The sequence below is a fragment of the Papaver somniferum genome, chromosome 6 (genome assembly GCF_003573695.1).
Source record: "Papaver somniferum cultivar HN1 chromosome 6, ASM357369v1, whole genome shotgun sequence".
Lineage (NCBI taxonomy): Eukaryota > Viridiplantae > Streptophyta > Magnoliopsida > Ranunculales > Papaveraceae > Papaver > Papaver somniferum.
In genome coordinates this window covers 65,077,423-65,087,639 of record NC_039363.1, presented here as the reverse complement: position 1 = coordinate 65,087,639, position 10,217 = coordinate 65,077,423, and the positions used below count along the sequence as shown (strand labels likewise).

Here is a 10,217-nt window from a genome sequence, read left to right as displayed (position 1 = left end):
TTATCATTCTGGACTACAGTGATACCTGATTTCTTGGGGACAACCTGAACAGGGCTTACCCACTTACTGTCTGAAATTGGGTAAATAATACCCGCATCTAACAACTTAAGCACCTATTTTCGAACTACCTCTTTCATGTTAGGGTTCAGTCGAAGTTGCATCTCCCTAGAAGGTTTGGAGTCTTCCTCTAAATGAATCTGATGCATACACACAGTAGGACTTATACCCTTAATGTCTACTATAATCCACCCTAAAGCTTCCTTATTGTCTTGAAGTACATTTACTAGCCTACTTTCCTGATCACTATCCAAATTGGAAGCTACAATCACAGGTAAAGTCTCAGATGGGCCTAAAAACACATACTTTAGAGTATCGGGTAGTGGTTTAAGGTCCAACTTTGGGGGCTCTTCTAAAGAAGGAATTAGGGTAGTCTCAGAAACTGGTAACGGTTCGAACCTAGCTTTCCATCTATCAGTGTCTAACACAGGGGTAGAATCTAATAGAGCATTCACCTGTTCAATAGTGCTATCGTCGTCAAAATCTAAACCAAAATGGGATAGACAACTTTCTAATGGGTCTTCAGACAAGATGTTTGGTAATGACTCCTGAACTAAGGCTTCTATCATGTTCACCTCCTCAACACATGTGTCATCTAGCTCATGAGGTTGCTTACTGACATTAAAAATGTTCATCTCCATAGTCATATTCCAAAAGATAAACTCATCACACCATTTCGACAGTTAATGATCGCATTAGACGTAGCTAAAAATGGGCGACCTAAAATCACAGGTATCTGGTTCTCTGGGTCAGGGACAGGTTGGGTATCTAGGACCACGAAATCCACTGGATAAATAAACTTGTCGACCTCAATAAGAACATCCTCGATAACACCTCGAGGGATTTTAACAGACCTATCAGCTAACTGCAGTGTCATCTGAGTAGGTTTCATTTCACCAAGTCCTAGCTGTAAGTATACATGGAATGGCAGTAAGTTCACACTGGCTCCTAAGTCAAGTAAAGCTTTTTCTACCCGGAAGTTACCTATTGTGCAAGCAATGGTAGGAGAACCTGGGTCTTTGTACTTTGGAGTTGTGGTGTTCTGAATGATTGAACTTACGTGACTAGCTAAAAAGGCTTTCTTATGGACGCTAAGTTTTCGCTTTCGCGTACACATATCCTTAAGGAACTTGGCATAAGCAGGAATTTGCCTAATTGCATCTAATAAGGGAAGGTTTATGGTAACTTGCTTAAAAACCTCCACTATGTCATTAAAGTTCGATTCCTTCTTTGTTGGTACTAATAGCTGAGGAAATGGGGCTCTAGGCCTAAAATCAGACCTTTCAGGAACCGAATTCACATCATCAGAAACTTTATCAGTCTCTTCAGCTACTGGTCCTGAGAGGTGAGATCCTGAGGGGTGAACTACAGTATGTTCACTATCGGGCATGGTTACCTTATTGTCTACAACTCTACCACTTCTAAGGGTTCTAACACATTCAATTGATTCGATGGTTTTGCACCTAATTCATGAACTCCTCTAGGGTTGGGTTGTGTTTGACTAGGAAACTTACCTTTTTCTCTCAAAGAATCACTTATCAGACCAACCTGGGTTTTTAACTCGGAAATAGCCTGACTATTTTCTTGTCCTATCCTGTTACTAGCTTGTAGACTCTGTTCTACGGATAACTGGAATTTTGCAGTTTGCTGAGTTAACAAGGCGAGAGATTCCTCTAAACTTAGGATTTTCTTATCTGACTGATTCTGAAACTGAGCTAGTCCTGAAGGATTCTTAGTATAGCCAAAACCTGGGGGAGCATTAGAATTACTAAACTGACCTTGACTTTGGCCCTTAGACCACGAAAGGTTCGGATGGTTTCTCCAACCAGGATTATAGGTTTCTGAATATGGGTCAATCTTTTGACGGTTATCAAATCTAGTGTTATTATAAAGAGCATTGGCCTGCTCTTCAATATTCTGGCCTTCCCAAAAAGGCTCCACTCTACCACTAGTCTGGCCCACTTCTAAGGCTTCTAACCTTTTTGCTATAGCAGCAATTTTGGCATCTGATTCATAGCCTCCTTCTACCCTATTAACGTTTCCTCTACTTAAAAGAATTGTTTTCTGGGGTGCCCTACTATTTTCCCATTGCTGGGTTTTTTCGGCGATTTCATTAAAAAATTCCATCGCCGCATCAACAGTTTGGTTTTCAAATCCACCAGTGCATAGAGACTCAACCATGGTCGTTGTGGAATAATCTAAACCCTCATAAAGGATCTGAACTAGCCTAACCTTTTCTAAACCATGATGAGGACACTGGGATAATAAATCATTGAACCTTTCCAAATACCTATATAAAGATTCTCCCTCTTGTTGTGAAAATGTGCATATTTGCGTCCTAATAGACGATGTTTTGTGCCTAGGGAAAACTTATTGAAAAAGGCAGATTGTTGTTCATATGTCTCAATTGACTCGGAGTCCAAACTATACAGCCACGACTTGGCCTTATCTTTCAGGGAAAATGGGAATAACCTAAGTTTCAAAGCATCATCATCTAAGCCTCTAATTCTTAGAGTACTACAAATTTCCTCAAAATCCCTAACATGGTAATAAGGGTTTTCATTTTCTTTCCCTAAAAAGATTGGGAGCATCTGTAAGGTCCCAGGTTTCAGTTCATAGGGTGCCTCCGTTTCAGCTAACTTAATACACGAAGGACGGGTAGTCCTAGTTGGATTCAACAAAGCTTTCAAAGTTGCCATTTCTGGCGCTATCGGAGCAACATGGATTCTCTCCTCAGTCAAAGAACGTTCAAAAACAGACTCTTCAAAACGGACTTTCTAGATTAAGGTAATCGAGACGCTTCGAACTACTAGGTTTCTCTTTAACAAATCTACCTAGTGCGTCTCTTTTACGTTCAGGCATACAATAGAATTTTCTAAATTGGAAGGGTAAGCAAACACAGATCAAGGCCGACTCAACCAAATCAAACCTATTGATTTCTAGCAAACAAAAAGCATGATGGCTCCACTTAGATTGTTTCTAGACCAGCTTCTAATCCTTCGAACGGGAATTCGTTACAATTTAAGCAAACCCCTCTGGAATCAATCCGAGTTAACGTAAGTTGAATAGAGGCGAGGGAAGCTCGGTGGAGCTTTGATACCCAAGGCCTCACCGGTATTACAAGGCGGCGCAGTCACGCATTCAACTTACAGAAACCGTCAAGAACTTCGAAGTATGCTTAAAAGAGTAACCAATATTTTTCGAATGACTTTCCTGTTAAGCTCGTTACCCTATCGGTCTCGTTCTAGTCAAAATTTTAGGCTTAGGTTCGCGTAGGTTACGTGTTCCTAAAGCGGGCAAGAAGAGAACGGTGATGAAATCCGAACCCTTATCTTGTATGGCCAGGCCTTGCCCTTTACTAGAAAAATAAATGTCCGTATTCAGTCCTCAACATATATGCATACGAAGGAGTCCAGTAACTCGCTGACAGGGGATTCGCGAGTGTTTAGAATCTTACCTCCCGTTCCAGACGGGGGATGAATCGGTTGTAGTCGACTCGGGCCACTGACTCCGATGTCTAGTGTACGAACCCAAGGTGCAGAGACAATATCGTAATTGTCCTCCTTCTCTGCAAACAGTTTATATTTAAAGTACCCTTCCGTAGGGTAATAAAAAAAATAATGTCCCAAAGTCCAAAAGTCCAAAAAAAGAAAGAAAAATTACAAAAATAATAAACCCTAATACAGTTTTTTTTTTAAATAAAATAAACAAACCCTAAACTAAAATTGTCTAAAATAAAATTGTCTTCTTTTCTGTTGTTTTTATTTTAATCTTTAGCTCCAAGTCTTTATGAAATCACCAAACTCCTTGGCTCAATTTTCTTCATGATCAAGAATCTGTAGACACAAGATAAATACCCAAAAACATAAAAAGGACAAAAATAAAAATAAATAAATAAAATAAAATAAATCTAAAACCCTAAAAACAAGTCTGCGTCGGCGGCGCCAAAAATTGATGTGATTTGTAGATAGTGGTAAAAGTGGTTCGATTCTCACACTTGTGAAGGATATTAATTAGACTTAAATTCTAATATTAAAATAAAAAACTCATTAAAAATTATAGCAACCTCAATCAAAGATGATATCAATACTAAAAGAAACACTGAGGCTAAGATTCCACTATTTTCCAAGTTCAAAGTGATTAAACCAATACTTATATTTATGCAATTTTCTTGTTTAATTTGATTCTAAAATATTGCAATAAGTAGATTTTCAAAAGTAATAATTGTAAATACCAAGTATGAAGCATCAAAAGTCTTAAAACTAAGCATACTCCATCAAAATAGATCACAATCACTCAAATAAAAATCATATTCAATAATAGTTCAAGGCAAATAATCATATAATTATTGCAAATAAAAAGATAAAATAGAATATACCACTTTTTGTTGGAAAAATAGCTTCCTCTATCGCCTCAGCAATGGGGTTTAGCTCCTCATATTAATCATGATCTCAAAATGTGTGTTTGTTGCTCAAAAGATGATTAAAAGAGTGAAAAGTAATAACACAGACTGTTTGCAACAGTGTATTGGTGTTGCAAAACAGCTGTTACAATGGAACTGTTACAGAAAAAATGTTGCTTTGTCGCTAATTTTAAGACCCTAAAATAAGACTGCCCTGAACAGCTTAATGTTCTTCAGCTGTTAAACAACGACACTGTTGTGCGACTGTTTACCGAGCGTCAATGTTCTTCGCGTTCTTCTTCTTCAGCAGCAGCAGCAGCAGAAACAGAGTTTGGTAAAGCTCTGATTTCTTCTTCTCTGGCTCTCCTTAGGTTCCCAAACTCTCGACACCTCTTCTATATGACCCAAGACATCTATTTATATCAAAAATACCGATTAAATCTCTCCCAAATCTTCCAAAATCTCTTTCCTTCTCTTTACGGCCAAGTTGCGGCAATTTCTTTTTTTAGGATTTCTACGCGTTTCTGAGATTTCTTTTTTATTCTAAGCTCTTCCTTAGATAGATACAAATCTTTGGGAAGGTTTACAGCGTTTTAATCTCTCTAAAATTCCCTAAAACAGGTCACACACGTGACTTTCCATATTTTCTGTTGTGAGAAAAATCCGTCGATTGAGCCCAGTATAATCGATTTAAACACCCATATCAGATTCCTAGACCCATAAGGAGTCTATCCTATGAAAATCAGAGGTTTAATCGACCTCAAACTCTTCCAAATCACGATTGCCAAAACTGTTCTTTAACTGCACTTTTTCCTCGCCAAAATCCTGGTTTTTGAATGTTGAAGATGGTTGCCCCTTATCCAGAGTAGGGGTGCGATTAGCAACTTCCTGGAAATGGGATGCTCCTTAGTAATTAGGTTACCCCTTATCCAAAGTGAGAGTCTGAATAGAAAATGTCCTCCGGGTGCTTTCCGACAACTTTTCGAGCCAATTTTTTCCAAAAATGTTTATTAGCCAAAAACACCTACAAATAAATAAAACACCATAATAAGTACAAAAATGAGCCCTAACAATATATAGAATCGAGACAAATCGGACACAAAAATGTGTCTATCACAGACCAACCCATCTCCCTCTTTGCGACCAAATTGACTCTGGAACGACCATTGTCTTGGTTTAGGCCGGAGTCCTACAGATTGATCTCTCGAATCTAAGCACTCCCTTTGTAGTACATCTGTGTGAGGTTGAACAGTCTGCTCGGTTGAGGAGTCTCGACAACACGCTCGTCTCTTCACTTCCCCAAAAAACCAGCGACTCGTTTTTCCCCATCTACATTTTCTTAAACACGAAAACAATTAACTAACAATATTATTACCTCAAATTTCGCATCCACTTCTCCAATATGTTTGCATCTTCGTCCATGGAGAATTAATATCGAAATATCATTATGCTGTCATCCTTATACAAAACAAAAGAAGAACAATAACCAACATTTACCAAAGAAAGGTTGAAAATCGGTTTTAACAATTGCAAGCAAAAGTTGAAAACCGTCGAAACACATATGCTTTTATGCTAAACCAAAACCGATTCAACATATTGTGACTTTTTCACATATTGTTTCTATCAGAACCCCTTATGATCCTTTGATAAATCCTACCAACATGGGATAGAACTTAATTCTGCTAAATTAAAAATTCACCCAAACCATAAGGGTTCACTACATTATGAGATCGAATATCAAGGTAATAAAACCGAAACCAAACATCCCATAAAAACCAATGCAATACACCATAAATATTAAATAAATAATCAAGTATTGAAATTACCTCTATATTGTAGGGAATTGAATTTCGAAAACAACGCAAAAAGAATGAGGTCATTCCGAGTTCGTACGAAGAAGTTATAGGAAAAACAGTTTTACACTTCTTCGTATGGGGACCTCTCACTAGGATCGGTTCCCCATATTGCACCTATCACTAGGATCGGTACCCCAAGTGTTACTTGTGACGGATCACAACACTAAACTGTTTTTTGACATAACTTTTGCATACGATGTTTGAATTCAGTGATTTTTGGCTTGTTTTAACCGTGAAAACAAGAGTTGCGCATATATGATCAATAGATATCAACATCATAAACTCACAATTACCGTTTATATAAAAACCTCAAATATAGATAGAGAAAGTATGAGTATATAAGAAAAGAAATCTCCTAAAGATGTTAATTAGTCATATAATAACCGAGAGATCACGTGCTCAGTTTTTCATGTACTTCCTTACCTTTCAAAATATTGAGCATCAAGGTGAGCATGCACGTTTTAACACAACTAGGTTGTGTTGAGTTGAGTCTTGTCTTGTTCGTCATGAGTGACTAAGATAGAATCATCATTCTTTACCTCTTGCTTGGTTTTTTTTCTCTTGTTCCATCTCTTGTTTTTCTTCTTTGACTTGTGATGAAGAGTGTCATTATCACAACCTTTACCAGTACAAGAGATTTCGGACATGATGTATTTATTTAGTCTTTCACGAAGACTCTTATAATTATTGTTACCAACAATTAACATCTGAGAGTCATTCTTGTGATTAACTTTTACTCCCTTCTTGGCTATAGAGGACTTCGGGACCCATTTAGAGTTGGGTTTCGCAGGAGCATCCTTCTCCTTCATACCATTAGGATCATTGTCCTTTTGAATATTTCGCGAAACACCCTTTATCCAATTTGGAACATCAGATCTTGTCTTTTCATTTAAAAAGTTATTTCTCTTTTTATATTCGGGTCTTTTATGAGATGACCTTGTCGAGTGATATGCAAAATTTGAACTATCATTATAATAATTCTTTTGCCAAAACATAGGACAATAACGATCTGAGTTCTTATGAGGAGAAAACTTAGCCAATTCGTTTGATACAAAAGAAAGTGCATCTTCCATCTTACGAACTTTACACCCCCATTGCAAGTGTCCATTATTACCACAATAATAACAATGCTTAGTATAAATATACGAAGTATGAGTTTTGATGTTACCTTTTCGTGGATTCTCTTGCATTGGATCTCGACGAGTTTTCTTCTTCTTCTTGTCTTTGTTCAACGTTGTTGCTTTCTGGACATTAGCAGAAATGCCTTCTTTGATTACTGCTGGTTGAACACTTCTTAAGCTTTGCAGACTTTTATTCTTTACAAGAAATATGAGCATCTTTGTCAATAGTGGAAGTCTCTGGTTGAGAATAATTAGTAGCTTTAACAAATTTTACCTCTTTGTTAATATTTGAAGCATCTATTCCCTTATAGCCCAATCCTCGTGTATCACGATGATTTCTACTTGCTTCTAACATTGAGGTTAAATTGTTTGAGATAACATTGAACTTTTTAAGGTCCAAAATTTCTTCTTCCAATGTCTTGATTTTATCAAGAGCACCAGCTAGATCAACCTTAAGATTTTTTTCTCGTGAGAGATATACACCTTCTTTCTCTTTAAAACTCTTTGGTTTAGAATTAACCCTTGCTTCAGATTCAGCAAGTTTCTTTTTCGACAAAAAGAGATCTCTTCGAAGATTTTCACATTCTAATTTCTTAAAATTTAGCTCGTCAATACGATTTTTAAGAAGATAATCACTGGTGCGGTGACCCATATAACATCCCTGAAAAACCCTCCTCAGTTTCTTGTTCTCACGACAAAGATGAGTCATAAAACCAAGAAAATCTGAAGTTCTCAGCTTTTCATTTTTCAAAGGTTCCAGCAGTTTAGAGTATTCTGAGATATCCTCTTCTACTTCTTGTTCAAAATCTGAGTCATCATCATCGGAAATTTCATCTAACCCTTCTTGTATACGCATTTTCCAGTCGTCATCGGTTTCTACATTATTAACAAGATTAACTTGTCTTGTAGATCTCTAGAGATGATTTCTTCAGATATTGAATCGTACATGCCATAATCAAGTGTTAATTCAAAACTCTTGATGTCTTGCTTTACGTTAACTGAATCATTCATTAGATTCAATTCTTATAGGTTGGGTCGCACCAAACACATATTGTTAGATCTTTTCGTGTTTTCCTGCTCTGATACCAATTGAAAAGGAAAGGGTACCCAAATATACTGTTAGATCATTGATCGGTCGAACTCGCATGCGTTGCTATCTCAAGCATGTTTGTCAATGTTAGTGATCAAAACTACAAGTCTTGATTTCTAGTCTACTATAGCTAAGTCTCGGACTAGGATAGAAAATGTAGTTGAGCTCAAGGATTTCATGGCGATTCATCATACAAGATGAAGAACTACTCAAGGAACCGATGGAAATTATCGACAAAAAGGTATGTGGAGACTTGAACTTATCTATCACTCAAAAGGCTATCTACTCTATCTCCTACTCTTTGAGACAAAAAGTTGTACGCTATATATAGACTTTGATTATATACATTTGGTATTTCGAACCGAGTATACCTCGCCTATCTATATCTCGAAATATGTGTTGGTAAGCTTTTCGCTTCAACCAAGTTTATCTTTTCCTAATGACGAAAGTCATGATATGTTTCAATCACTTTGAAAATTGCTTTGACGAGTAATGGTGTAACAACTGTATAACGTCCTCTAAGAATATTTCAATGATTGAAATGAGAGTTTAGATACATAACCAATGGTGGACATAATCATTGGTGTGGAAACACATTTATGTATAACTCTTATTCCTTGAACCAAAGTTTGCGAACTTTGTTGATCAAGAGAACCGTAAGAATGGCATGAGCCAAGTCCGCGAACTGCCGAAGTTCTCAAACCCGAGAATTTCTGCTAGAGTTGACAAACTATTTGCGTGAATCTAAGTCTGGGAACCCAGTCCGCGAACCGGCGAAGTTCTCATACCCGAGAATTTTTGCTGGAGTTTTTAAACTCTGCCCGGTAACTTAAGTCCGCGAACCTAGTCTGCGAACTTGAGAAGGTTATATATCTAAAGATGATTTCTGAACTAAAACTTAAAAAGACTAAGGAATGTAGTTTGTAAACCGTGGCTATAAAAGTTCATGAACCGATTCAAGTGAATCGAATCATCTTTGCTTCAATAGTGTCTTGTGTAATATATGAGATTTCTTTGCAATTGAAAAACTCTCTAACTAGTTCATTTTGAAGTCATTTGAACTAGTTATGGCGAATAAGAACATAGTTGATATGAAATGCTCATATGGCTAACCTTTTGGTTAACTATCGTTGAACCAACAAGTGCATACATTTGGGTACGGTTAACAAACCTAGAAACGTGCATTTCAATTGTGTGTAACAAGCTAAGTTTTCGATCTAACGGTTGAGAAATATTAGCTTGAATCTAAATCAGGTTTTCATCTAACGGTGAATATTGATTTCTTTGTTACCAAGGTAACTTGGACTGCAAACCCTGATTTGAAATACTATATAAGGGGAACTCTAGATTATGTGCAAAACTAATCCCCACATCTTACGTGTGATACTAGTTTGCGCACTATAGTCGGTTCTCCTTTAACCTTTGCTTTTCTTCTTCTAAAACCAGGTTAACGACTTAAAGACTTCATTGGGATTGTGAAGCCAGACTGATACTACTTTTATCGTAGTTGTGTGATCTGATCTTGCATCTTCTATCGTACGAGTACAATCATATTGATTGGCTTGAGATTAACATCTCCGATAGGCAAGATATAAAAAGTAATCACAAACATCTTCGTTTCATTATTTGTGATTCCGCAACATGTTGTTTCGCTACCATACGATTAAGATTGTTATGAGGTGATTGATAAC

General features: G+C 37.1%; 1 pseudogene; it reads left to right on the top strand.

The window, feature by feature from the left end:
- Window positions 1-2,296: 2,296 nt before the first annotated feature.
- Window positions 2,297-2,396, top strand: LOC113292109 (annotated as a pseudogene).
- The last annotated feature ends 7,821 nt before the right edge of the window (window positions 2,397-10,217 follow it).